Source organism: Podarcis bocagei (assembly GCF_964188305.1).
Source record: "Podarcis bocagei genome assembly, chromosome: 12".
Lineage (NCBI taxonomy): Eukaryota > Metazoa > Chordata > Lepidosauria > Squamata > Lacertidae > Podarcis > Podarcis bocagei.
Window position 1 is genome coordinate 19,766,499 of NC_138137.1, and position 12,953 is coordinate 19,779,451.

The window sequence follows — 12,953 nt, forward strand, 5'->3', positions numbered from 1 at the left end:
AGGTCAGGCAGCCCGGTCCCAGGTTGCGGGAGCAACGTCGTTGTGGAGTACCTGCTTTACCCAGACCTAGATCTGCACTCCCAGTGTGCCTGTTCCTCGCCTGGCTTCCTGCTCCTGACTCTCCGGTGTTCCTGTTCCTCGCCCGGCTTCCTGCTACTACTCTCCGGTGTTCCTGTTCCTCGCCCGGCTGCCCGCTGCGGACCTACCCGTGTTCCTGTTCCCCGCCTGGCTTCCTGCTGCTGCCCTTCCAGCGTTCCTGTTCCCCTGCCTGGCTCCCTGTTTTGGACCTCGCGTCTCATCCAGTGTTCGTCTACCCTGCTAGTGACTCTGGACTGAACTTTGGCTACGGTATTAGTACCTCTCCCCCTCCCCCCCCCGGGGCCAGCACACAGTGCTTTTGGATTGGGCGTGGCTAAACTGGTGTAGAGAGCTCGACTGGCAAGAAAATAAGAATCACAGCAAATCATAGAATGGTAGCGTCGGAAGGGACCACAAGGGACATCTAGGCCAACCTAGGACTCCTTTGCCCAACGTGAGACTTGAACCCACAACCCTGGGATTAAGAATCTCATGCTCTTCTGACTGTGATTGACTCTAAACTCAAATGGAAAGAGATGAATGTCAACACGACAGGAAAGAGTGTGGCTTTGAGATTTTGGGGGCATTATTATTATTATTTATTATTATTATTATTATTATTATTATTTTATTATCAGTGCTTGATGTTTCATTTAGTAGGGTAATGTCCCAGTAGACCAGCCTCCCCTGGAAAGCAAAAATGTAGAAATTGCACCTTAAATGAAACAATCACTGCGTATGTTTTGGCCATCACTATATTATCTGTGGCATGCAAGTACAGTAATTCCTATGTCAGGAAGTATAATAGGGAAGACAAAATGTATGTTCTCAGCCAGAAAAAGACACTGGAGGTTTGCTGGCAGAATTTTGCATTATCTTTTTTTTAATAAATATTTTTTATTGGTTTTTACACATATTTTCCAGCATATCATCCTTTTAAATATCATTTCAAAGTCTTTGGCTATCGCAGCCTAAGACTTCCTTCAACCTCAACTGATGGTTTTCTAAAATCCTTTCTAATTATGCATTTTGTTACTACAGTTATTGCTATAAATTCAAATCTTCATACCTATTCTTAATTATTTTCACAATAATTTATATATTACTCCTTCCAAAACTTCTTTTAACCCTACAAGCGATGTCAATTGGTTACAGTTGCTTTCCAAATACGTCAAAAGCTTCTTCCATTCCTTTAGGAAAGTCTAGTCCTGCTGGTTCCGAATTTTCCCGGTTAATGTCGCCATCTCAGCATAGTTCATCAATTTCTCTTGCCAGGAATTTTGCATTATCTGGTTCTTTCTTCCACAGAAATTTTGTCACCATTGGTCATTCATATGGTTGGCTTACTAACCCCCCTGTAACCCTCAAGCTATCTGGAAAAGTAAAGGTAAAGGACCCCTGACAGTTAAGTCCAGTCGCGGACAACTCTGGGGTTGCGGCGCTCATCTCGCTTTACTGGCCGAGGGAGCCAACGTTTGTCTGCAGACAGTTTTTCAGGGTCATGTGGCAAGCATGACTAAGCCGCTTCTGGTGAAACCAGAGCAGTGCACGGAAATGCTGTTTACCATCCCGCCGGAGCGGTATCTATTTATCTACTTGCACTTTGACGTGCTTTCGAACTGCTAGGTTGGCAGGAGCTGGGACTGAGCAACGGCAGCTCACCCCGTCGCGGGGATTCGAACCACCAACCTTCCCATCGGCAAGCCCTAGGCTCAGTAGTTTAGACCACAGCGCCACCCGCGTCCCAAATAGTAGCCTCCCCCAAAAAGTAGCCCCCAAATACAGTGGTACCTTGGGTTAAGTACTTAATTCGTTCTGGAGGTCCGTTCTTAACCTAAAACTGTTCTTAACCTGAAGCACCACTTTAGCTAATGGGGCCTCCTGCTGCCGCCGCACAATTTCTGTTCTCATCCTGAAGCAAAGTTCTTAACTCGAGGTAATATTTCTGGGTTAGTGGAGTCTGTAACCTGAAGCGTATGTAACCCGAGGTACCACTGTATGGGATTGAGCTTTTTATGTGTATAGATCCCTGCTCCTGAGAAGCATCCGAACAGCTGCGCCATTTGCATGTATACTTGCCTTGTTTTGTTTTCTGACATGGCACTGAATTGCACCTGCCACTGTTTCCAGTTGGTTAATTCAGGGCATGAGAGGAAGCGCTTGTGACCTGGGCATGCAGCTTATACATGGGACACATGGAAATGTTGCACTCCAGCCGAGGAAGATGTGAGAAAAAAATTAACGTTATTAACTAACAACGAAGCCAAAGTTTAAGGCAGACTGTAGGTTTTTCAAAATATAACGGCATGCTCAGATTACCTCCCACAGAGGCAGGCTTCAGCTTCCTGCCTTATAGCCCACTCCTACACATGCTCAAAAGGGACATGGGTCGCGCTGTGGTCTAAACCACTGAGCCTCTTGGGCTTGCCGATCGGAAGGTCGGCGGTTCGAATCCCTGAGATGGGGTGAGCTCCTGTTGCTTGGTCCCTGCTCCTGCCAACCTAGCAGTTTGAAAGCACGTCAAAGTGCAAGTAGATAAATAGGTACTTCTCTGGCGGGAAGGTAAATGGCGTTTCCGTGCGCTGCTCTGGTTCGCCAGAAGCGGCTTAGTCATGCTGGCCACATGACCCGGAAGCTGTATGCCGGCTCCCTTGGCCAATAAAGCGAGATGAGCGCCGCAACACCAGAGTCGGTCACGACTGGACCTAATGGTCAGGGGTCCCTTTACCTTTACTTACACATGCTTATCGTAGCTGTCAACTTCCCCCCCTTTTAAGGGAAATTCCCTTATTCCAAATAGGATTCCTCGCAAGAAAAGGGAAAAGTTGACAGCTATGATGTTTATGTGCAAGATTGTCCGTCCGGGTTATTCCAAAATATGGAGGCATGTGCAGCACTGCTGCCTTAATGTAAAATGGACCTCAGTTGTCTTGGTGTTTGGAGGTCTAGGTCATGTTAAAGATTATATAGATCTATAATGGGGGAGAATGCACAAGCTCGCGGACACTTTTATAACAGACATTTCAGGCTGTATGTGAGTCATCTCTTAGGTACTGAAGTCCTCAACACAGAGAGAGGTAAAGTGGAACTCACTTAAGTCTTAAAAATGCAAAAAGAAGAAGAGAAAGTAAATCAGTAGCAAGTCTAAGGCCCTGTGCTTTGTGACGTCCTGGACACAGCTGGGAATGTTACCTTGCGGGCATATTTTAATTAGAAACATAATTATTTTCATTAAAGCAAAAACTGGAGAGGTATCCTGTCATTTGTATTTGGCATTGCCACCTGTTTCAAATAAGAAAGGCAGTAACGCCAACTTATAAAGCTACCTGTAAGCTGGGCTTGGCACACCTGGTGCTCTTCAGATGTTGCTGGAATACAACTCCCATCAGCTGTGCTTGATGGGGACTGATGGGAGTTGGAGTCTGGCAGCAGCTGGAGGGCAGCAGGATGGCAAAGGGTGTTGTCAACTATCACAGAATATTTAGGAAATCAAGACCAGAGCAATTTAACTGCGATTTCAGCTGGTAGTTTGTTTGTTTATTTACTTTTTTTAAAACCAGCAACACCAAGGAAAAGCTCAGAATCACTTTTAAACTGTAAAGTATTTTTAAAACTCAGTTCTAAACCTGAACTGCTTTTTAACCATTGAAAGAAATAATTGCTAAATTGCTGCAGTTTTCCAGTGCATTTGCAATGTTCCTTATTTTATAAAATCAGTTAAAAATAAAAAAAATCTCTCTGACACAGCTGAATAATGTAAAATTAGCATATATGGGTTTCTGTGCAGATTGTGCCCCCTTCATCTTTATAAAAACTGGTTTCCTGAGAAATGTGGTGGCAGCTTTCTGGGAGACGCTTATGTCAAAGGTGCGAATCTACCTTTGCCGGTAGATTATTTTTGTCGTTTGCTAAAAATCCCATAATAAGAAATAGATAAGGACCTGCATCTAAGCTCTTGCCCCACCCTGCCTAACCCATCCAAAATTTCCCGGGGCGTGCGTGGGAGATTCGTCTTATTGCATTAAATAAATTTTTAAAAATCGCAATACAGTATAAACCTTCCCTCTGGAGAGCGGCCCAGGTTCCTTTGGGAGAGTTGCGGAAGTGCTGCGCCAGCAGCGCCACATGGGAAGCCTCGCCTTGGCCCAGTCTGGCACTGGGTGGTGGTGGTGGGGAGATCTCAAGCCCAGGATCCCGCCAGGATCCCTGGGCCGGCTTCCTTCCTTGGGAAAGGCATCTCCCCCCGCCTTCCTTTGCCAGCCAGGGGGGCAGATACGAAGCACACAGCCCCAGGGGAGTGACGGCAGCCGGACCCTCTCCGCACCTCCTGGCGCAGCAATTAAAGCTGCTCGTTTCCGACTGGATAAGCCACCGGGGGTTGGTCTAGATGACCCCCGGGGGTGCCGATTCTCCACGCTCCTAAAGGTGGGCTAAGCCGGTTTCCCCGTGGGCTGGCCTGCTGCGCGTCCCCAGGGGCAGATCCACGCGTGACGCGCGCCTGGCTGGCTGCGCCCGTTTCCCCCCGTTGCGCGCGGGCGTCGCCTGCCTCCTCACCCCCGGCGAGGCGATCGTGGGGCGGGCGGACGGGAGCTGAGTCCTCCTCCTCCTCGCCGCCGCCGCGCCTCCGGCTCCCGGTGGGGCGCGTGGAGAGAGGGGGAAACCAGGTCACCAGCGCCGAGACAGACAAACCGGCTGGGGAAGGCAGTGGGGCTGGGGCGTACTCAGGTGGGCAGAAGAAGAAGGCGGAGGAGGAGGAGGAGAAGGAGCCCAGGGCCGAGGAGGCGGCAGGACTTCCCCCGTCGGCGGCGGCGTCAGCAGCAGCGCGCCCTCGACGGGCAGGAGCCCCAGCCGGGGCAGGACGCGCAGGCGAGAGGAGACCCGCGACGGATTTGCTCGCGGTGAGTGAGTGCCCGGGCTTTCCCCCCTTTTTTCTTTTAGCAAGGCAATCCGGAGTTGTTGTTTGAGGAGGGGGGGGGGATCCACGCGACGGATCCCCTCCTGACCCGGACTTCTGGGGCAGGAGTTCACAGCTGGACTTGGCCGCGCTGCCAGATGTTGGGTATTTTTAGCACCCGCTTGGCTTCGATCGTCTGAAGCGCATCGCTCTCGCCCGGGTGGGTTGTGCTGTTGTCTTTTTTCCCCCCTTTCCCCGAAGGTTTTCCGCGGTCGCGCTTCCCACGCAACGCCTTGCGATTGTTTACCGAGGAAGGGGAGCCTCGATCTCTCTGCATTTTAGTCTTTATCATTGGAAAGATGGGAGGGTAGCTGCAGAAGGTGTGTACATATATATGTATATGTGTGTGCGTTTAAATCCGACCCCCCCCCCCTTCAAGCAGCCGAGCGGGGTTTTCCAGACTGGCGTTCGTTGGATGGAGCAGAATATTTCATCACAGGGCTTTTGGATTATTTATTTTTTGCAATTAAAAATACATTTCTCTCCCTCCTCCTCCTTTATTATTATTATTATTAAGGGCTTGATGGCTCCGCGCGGCGTATGCTCAGTTGTTGACAAAAATCTGTGTTTTTTAAAAGAAAGGTCTCTGGCATAGTTGGTGCGGGCGCGATGCACGGAGCGGGTGGAAGTTTCCATGATGAGTAAGTTGTGTGAGCGCGGATCCTGGAGGGAGAGGCGCGCGGAGACGCGGGCTGGAGTGCGGGGACCCCCGGCTGCGCTGCCGCCTGCCTGCCTGCCGGGCAGCTTCGGGGTGGTGGGTGCGGGAGAGACGCCTCCCTGCGGAAGGTGGGTGGCTCCCTTTTCGTGCTTGTCAGTTGCAGCGCTTCAGAATTGCCTCCTTTGGAAAAGGCATCCCTTGCAAGATTTATTTCTGCAGCAGTGCCAAATAAACAAGGAGAAATGCTGTACTTAAAAAAAAAAAGTTTGCACTAATTAACAAGTTTTTTAAAAAAGAGTAGGAGGAAACCCAAATCTATTTATTTTTATTATAATTGTTTAGCATCCTTCATCCATAGATCTGATGGCAGTTCGCAGCATAAAAATACAAGACAAAAACAGACAAATTCTTCAGTTTAAAAAGTGCATCTTAGGGAAAAGCAGACTCAGAAATGCTCAGTTTATTTATTATTAGTTATGAATGTTTATATCTCACTTTTCAACAAGGTTCCCCCCCCCCAGGCAGCTTATGAATATCAATAAAATAATCCATTGCTTCTTTATAACATTTATTCCCCCCCTTCCTTCAACCCAGGATAGCCAGCATAGTAATAAATAAACTGTAGTTTGAAGACCTGGGGTGGGAGGTGGGGAGCTTCAGCCATGAAGCTCATTGGGTGAGGTTGGCGCCACCATTTTCTCTCAGTCTAAGCTACCTCGGAGGGTTGTTGTTAGGACATAAGAGGGGAGGGGGAATACTCCACATTGCCTTATGCTCTTATGAGGAAAGATGGGATCTAAACGGAAGAAGTAAATATACCAGTCTCAAAAGAAAGCAGCGAGATAGGGTATCATGGTTTCTGATCTTTCCCGTCAGTCTTGCCATTTCTGCATATTCCGTCAGCTTGTTCTGCCACTCTTCTCTGATCTATACTTCTTCTTCTTTCCATCTCTGGGCAAGAAGCATCCTTGCTGCTGTCGTTGCCTACAGAAACAGTTGTTTGTTTTCTTCTGGTAGTTCCGCACCTATAATGCCTAACCAAAAAGCCTCTGTTTTTTAACAAAAGCTATCTTAAACATTTTTTTTCCAGCTCATTATATATCATTTCCCAGAAAACTTTTACCACCCCACATGACCACCACAGAGTCTCACACATCCTTAGCTCCTTGGCAGGGCAGCGAGGGCTGGCAGTGTATGTTAAATTTTGGCCTCACAATAACAAGGCAGTGGGCTGCCCACAGGTTCTGTACTTTTGAGGCCTGCTTGGTATGGAAGGTTGGACCGCCCTGGGTTAGATGGAGAGATAGCTGCTGGCCAAAATTAATCCAGTTTGGGAGTAGCCTGCCCAAGGATGGGAAACCTATGGTCCCACCAGAGACTGAGGAACCTCAACTTCCATCACTCCCAACAGAACGCTCAGGGAAGATGGGAGCTGTAGTGTGGCAGTGTTTGGAGGGCCACAGTTTCCCCATCCTTGTTCTGACTCTTGATTACAAATAGCACAGAAGCAGCAGCAATACCAAGTTAATGACAGTCGCCACCCGATGCTTTTCTTGTTGGTGGCTGCAGAAGTTGGGCCATCTGCGATGAATCATTCTCCTGATAAGATCTGTCTAGCTGCTGCTTGCTCTCTAAGAAGCAAGGGCCTCTTCTCGAAAGGCACTCCTTCTCAGATACTTTGAGTCCCACCTTTCTCAGATATGCTGTGCAGCCGGTGAGTAATTCAGGGGTGAGGGAAAGAACTTGAGACAGGCTCAAGGACACTTTCTTCCCTGGCCAGTACGTCACCGGTTACTTAAGGCCCTAACCAGCTTGGACCAGGTGTCCTGAAGGGCTTCCTGTTTCTCCTGTGTGGATCCACCTGGCCTTTAAAATTTGCTGCTTCATCCTTCCTGAACGTGCCACTGCCTTGGAGGCATTGTTGGTGGCTGTGTACAAAAATCCTCACCCCCACCAATGGCAGTGTTCCAAAAGCATAGAGTAAATTCTTAAGTGGGGCTGATTGGTGCAAGTCGGTGGGTCTTCCTCCACTTTGAACATCCTCGTTGCAGAAGAACATAAGATGAGCCCAGTATTTGTGCTAGCTAGGGCAGAAGGTGGAGAGACACATTGCTTCACTCCTGAACCTTACCTTCCTCCAGGTTTTCACCATTGGTTTCAGTGGGGGGCGGGATTATGCCAGCTTTGATGAAACCACGGAACCAGCAGATTGAAGGCTACATCTGTCCCAACTCCAGCAATGGAACACCATGTTCCTGGGTCTGACACCAGCTCTGGGCAACAGGAAACACAGGCAGCTCTTGAGCTAAGCCTACATAACTTTTTGTGGGTACAGCAGGGCCCTCTGTGGTGGAGGTATTCGCCCTGCCGGTGGAACTCTTCTCCACTGGTGAGCAGGCACCTCAGCACAGTCCTCAGTCCCTCTAGCCAGCCGGTCTAGTAGTTCAGAATCTTCTGCCCAATTATCTTCCCCTCTAGTTGTATTCAGCTGTTTGAAGACATTACCCTTTATGCAAACCTTTGATTCTGTCTGTTGTTGCTAAGTTTAATCTAATTTATCTACTCTTAACTTTGGCTCTCTGCACCATTTTGTTTTCGGTTGTTTTTGCTAATCATTTTAATGACAGCTTATTTTTCTGTTTGTTTTTCCCGTGTTAACCGTTTTGAACAACTCCTTTCGGAAGGGAAAGGTGGGGTGTAATTTCCACCCCTTTAATGTATCAATGTCATTGGCTTTAGCAGCAAACATTTACTTCATCTGAATACCTACACTGCAAACTTAGGACAGCTAGGAATTTTGAGAAGAATCTTAGCATTCTCACCAAACCACCATTTTCAGGGTTCCTTGGGAAAAAACCATGACAGTTAAAGTGGTATAAAACTGATACCGTATTTACTTGAGTCTAATGTGCCATCAAATCTAATGCGCACCTAAGTTTTCAGAACCTTGAAACCAAAAAAAGTATTTGCTGGTGAATGTAAATGTGCCATTGAATCTAATGTGTACCTTTATTTTTGCAACTTAATTTGGCCGAAAATGGTGAGCATTAGATTTGAGTAAATACGGTATAATGCTTGCAACGTTGATAAGGCCTATCATTTTGAGCTCGCAATAAGCCCCACTGGTATATCTTTGGATATATTGATGTTACTAAACTTATATCAGCTTTATGCCACTTTAATTATGATTTCCCCCAGAGTAATGTCACTTGCTGTGGGTGCTGTCAATACTATGCTAAGAAATCCCTAACTCGAAAAAGTATAGTTCCTTGCGATGAAACAATGACTTAAATGAGGTGGAATCTGAAGGGGAGATGTGCCTTTCTGAGTATCTTGCAGTGAAACCATTGCCCTGCATCTAGTTAATAGAATATTGAAATCAAAGGGGCAAAAGTTTGATTTGTAGACTGAAATCCACATAACAAAAACTACCATAGAGATATCAAAATTTTATAAAGTAGGCGGTCCACGGCTTCACTTTTGTAAAAACAGGGGGCCCACATACTTACCTAATTGGGAACCAATGATTCAGATGATCAGATAATGCTGAGTTAAGCAAATATATGCCAAGATATGTTGGGGTTAAAGAAATTGGAGTTCTTGTTGAAACTGCACTGAAAAGGATATATCAAGAACTCTGGCCAAAAGTTTCAATATAAGGAATAATTCCTACTCAAGAGTTGAAATGAAAAACGTGTGTATTCTGCTAAGAATAACAGTTAGAAACTAGTAGTAAATTTAAACACAACATGTAAGTACGATAGTTTTAAAGTAATGGTAAGTTTGGATGCAACGTTTAAGTACAGAAATAATGTAGTTTCAAATATACAGTGATATAGTACAAAGGGGGGCAGCTTTGTTTATCGTTTTAACTAGATATATTTATGCTCAAATTCCAGTGTGGGTCTCCCAATAGCCCACAAAGATAACATTCAACGTTCTCCATCTTTCCTTTGGAATGTGTATGTGGGTGTATATTGCAATAAAAGGTACTGCTAACAGTTCTTTTATCGGTATATAAATTCTATGGAAAAAAATGTTGTAATTTCATCCGTAGTCATTGGGATGGTTTCACTGATCAAGGCATGGTCTTAAAGTCAGACGTGTTGGGTTCAGAACCGATACCAGGAAGAGGAAATGACTGTGATAATATACGGTGTGTTAAACACACTTTTTAAAACGTTTACTTGGGACTTAAAGGTGTCTGACTGGCAACATCAGACACTGTGTCTTTTATTTAGCCACAAAGCAAGTATTTAATGGACCACAGCAAAACAAGATTCCTCAGGGTAGGTCTGATCCTGTGGTTAGAAGATTTTGGAGATCAGGCCGTCAACTTCCTGGCAAGAAGCCTCCTCAAATACAGTCTGGGAAAGATGTTGGGAAAAATATAGTTGAGTCTCCATAGTTTGTGCAGCATTTGGAGTTTACTTGGTCAGAGTTACTGAGAGCCAGTTTCAGTCATGGTTTTTGTGGTATGATGGCCTTTCCACTAGTATCTGACCAGAGATCATCATCTCCAACTTTGTTTTGTCCTTTTAGGTTGCAATCTGTTTATTCCTTAACTGTTTCATTGATTCTTATGGGCATATTCCAGAGTAGCTTGTTTTTAGCAGCTGTCATTTGATGTGTATTGATGTGAACTTCATGCTTCATGGTTGACATCAAATATTTCTTGTAGCTCCCCTCCCCATGTGGACATCCTCACCACTTTGCATTCTGCACTGTCTGAATCAAAGGATACTGATGTTGTACTATGTTGATTCCATTGGGGGAAGGAGATTGGATTGCAAACTCTGAACATTTCAGTGGCTTACAGAGAAAGGAAATGAACACAGAAGACATTGGCTTCAGCAAGTGGAGATGTACTAAGGCTAGAAACGATGGCAAAGGACAAGGAACTTTGTGGGTTGCAGATATTTCTTGATTCTGATATTTTGTAGAGGTGTGATGCAAATGAGCATTTTATCCGAGTTGCATGTACTGGAAGTTTTCTTCATGATTTGTAAAGGGATGGCAATAATAGGATGTATAGTGTTTTTATTGACTGAATGGGGAATTGATCCCTGGTCTAAGCAGGCAAAGTTCCTCAGTTTGTAAATGCTACCACACCAGCTCTTACATGATCTTAAACAAATAACAATAATATTACTTAGCTTTGTTGCTGCATGGGAAAATCAGGATAAGAGTTGTTTACTGAAAAGTGCTTAATTCTGCCCAAATTGCTATGTTATGTACTGTTTAGTTAGTATAACTCCAGGCACACCATCTCAAGGTCTCCTGATCACAGTGACAAATGCTAATCTTTTTTTATTGAGTTATTTACATACTTGTTTGATTCTATTAATTTTCACAGGTACCCACCCTCCTCAGTGGTGGTTCCATGTAGTTTTCAAATATGCGAGGTAGGAAATTGAGGCAGAGAGACTGTACCTTGGCCAAGGCCACCCATTCAGCCCATCAGGGACAAAATTGTGCTCATCTGCTCCTATGCTGTGGCCACTGTATTTCACTACCCATTATTTGACCTCACCAAATACGGTAGCTTTAGGCAGGATTCTCCCTTCTCCCACTCTTACTGGTACTGGCAATTTATTTTTAAAGGCCCATCTAAGAACATTTGAGGTACCGAGCTTATTTTTCTTCTACTCTGTTTTGGGTGACAGAGGCCTTATTTGAAAACAAAATTAGGTAGGCTGGTGGTTTTCAGGCTCTGTTTTCACTATTGCGCCATGAAAAAACTAGTGTACGATAGGGTGATGGGGGACCGTTCTTCAGCCTGAGGGCTGCGTTCCATCTTGGACCAGCTTTTGGGGACCTCATGCCCATGGAAGAAGTGGTCTGAGGCAAAAGTGGGCAGAGGAAATTTTCAGCAACGCAAAAGTCGAGAGGTTTCTACATCTGTCTCCATCGAGGCAAGCAATAGGCGTAGTCCCAATTCCAGGAAGGGAAAAATACCCAAGGAGGGTGTGAAGTAGAGCCTGGGGAGAGGCGTAATTCAGGGAGAGGGGTGTAGTTAGATGACAATATAGCAAGGTCTTGAGGGTTGCATTTGGGCAGGCATAGGCAAACTGGGCCCTCCCATTTGGGCTTCCCAAGATTTGAGAGTCCTCACTCTTGCTCTAGACTTACCAGGGTGGATTTGATTTAAATCAAATCGATTTCAATCATGATTTCCATCACTAGTCAGAGTAATTTTTACAGTTATATCAGAAATTACTGATTTGGTTATACTATCAGAAATACATAGACAGATAATTATGAAATTATTGTGAAGTTTAATAATTTAACTGTTTCTATTTGGACTTTTCTGTTGTACTTTATTGGAAGGAGAAAAACAATCATTTCCTTAATAACAATTTAAACAATTTATTTAACTAAAACAAAAACATTATAGCATATGTATCCATGTTTGCTAACTGATGTGGTTAAACAATTTTTTAAAACAAATCTTAGACTGAGTTTCAGCACACCTTGAAAACTTAAAACAAATCCTTATTTCCTGATGAATAGCCTTTGGACAAAATGTAACTTAAATAGAAAACTATCTTGAGAATGATTTTTTTCCTCCAAAAGCATTTTATTTTGAAAATCCAATTAAAATTAAAAAATCCAATTTAAATAAAAAATGATTTTTTAAAAAAGAATCATTGATTTTTATCCATCCTGAGACTTACGCAGTTGTCCCCTGAAGCTGTATATTACAAGGAACTATAGGTAGCTGTATTTTAGGTAAGCTTGTCCAAAATTGCACATCTTCATATTGACAAACCCCTGGTCATTTTTAAAGCGAAGGCAGAGTCTCCTAGTACGCAATCTGAAATAGACTGAAGAAGACTGTATGCTCCTGTGAAAAGCAGACAGAGATTTGCTTTCTTAAAATTAGTACTTGGAACACTCTTTTGCAGAGCTTTCCTATTTGGTCGTCCCCAGAGAGCCCTCCTTAAAAGCCAATGTACATGTTCCATTTTCCACTTCTCTTGTGTAGACATTGAAATAAACACCACTGCAATGCATTCAGGCTCCAGGCCACATAGTAAATCTTGCAGGCTACCATATTTGCCAGTGATGCAAGCTAAAAATAAAAATAAATGTGTTTATTATAAAAAGTCTTGGGTAATCAAACATGTAACAAACTGTATCTCATAACTTTACATAATGAGTTATGCTTCGTGCTACTCCAAATTTTGTTTTCCATTTGTCTGCACATAACCCTTGAGAGAATGTTTAAGTATGCGCACTTAGGCTTGTATAAACTGTTTC

At 44.7% G+C, this 12,953-nt stretch overlaps 1 protein-coding gene across 5 annotated transcripts in view; it reads left to right on the forward strand.

Moving 5' to 3' along the window:
* Positions 1-12,953, forward strand: part of THRB (thyroid hormone receptor beta) — a 194,383-nt gene that overhangs the window by 24,770 nt on the left and 156,660 nt on the right. For 2 of the 5 annotated variants that reach the window (XR_014000945.1, XM_081164820.1), the window contains exon 1: positions 4,662-4,976. The exons of 1 other annotated variant lie outside the window; for it this stretch is intronic. The gene's annotated coding sequence lies outside the window, so the exon portion shown is untranslated. Of the gene's footprint in view, positions 1-4,645; positions 4,977-12,953 lie in introns of those variants that run through there. 2 more of the 5 variants (XM_081164824.1, XM_081164823.1) reach the window with 2 other exon arrangements.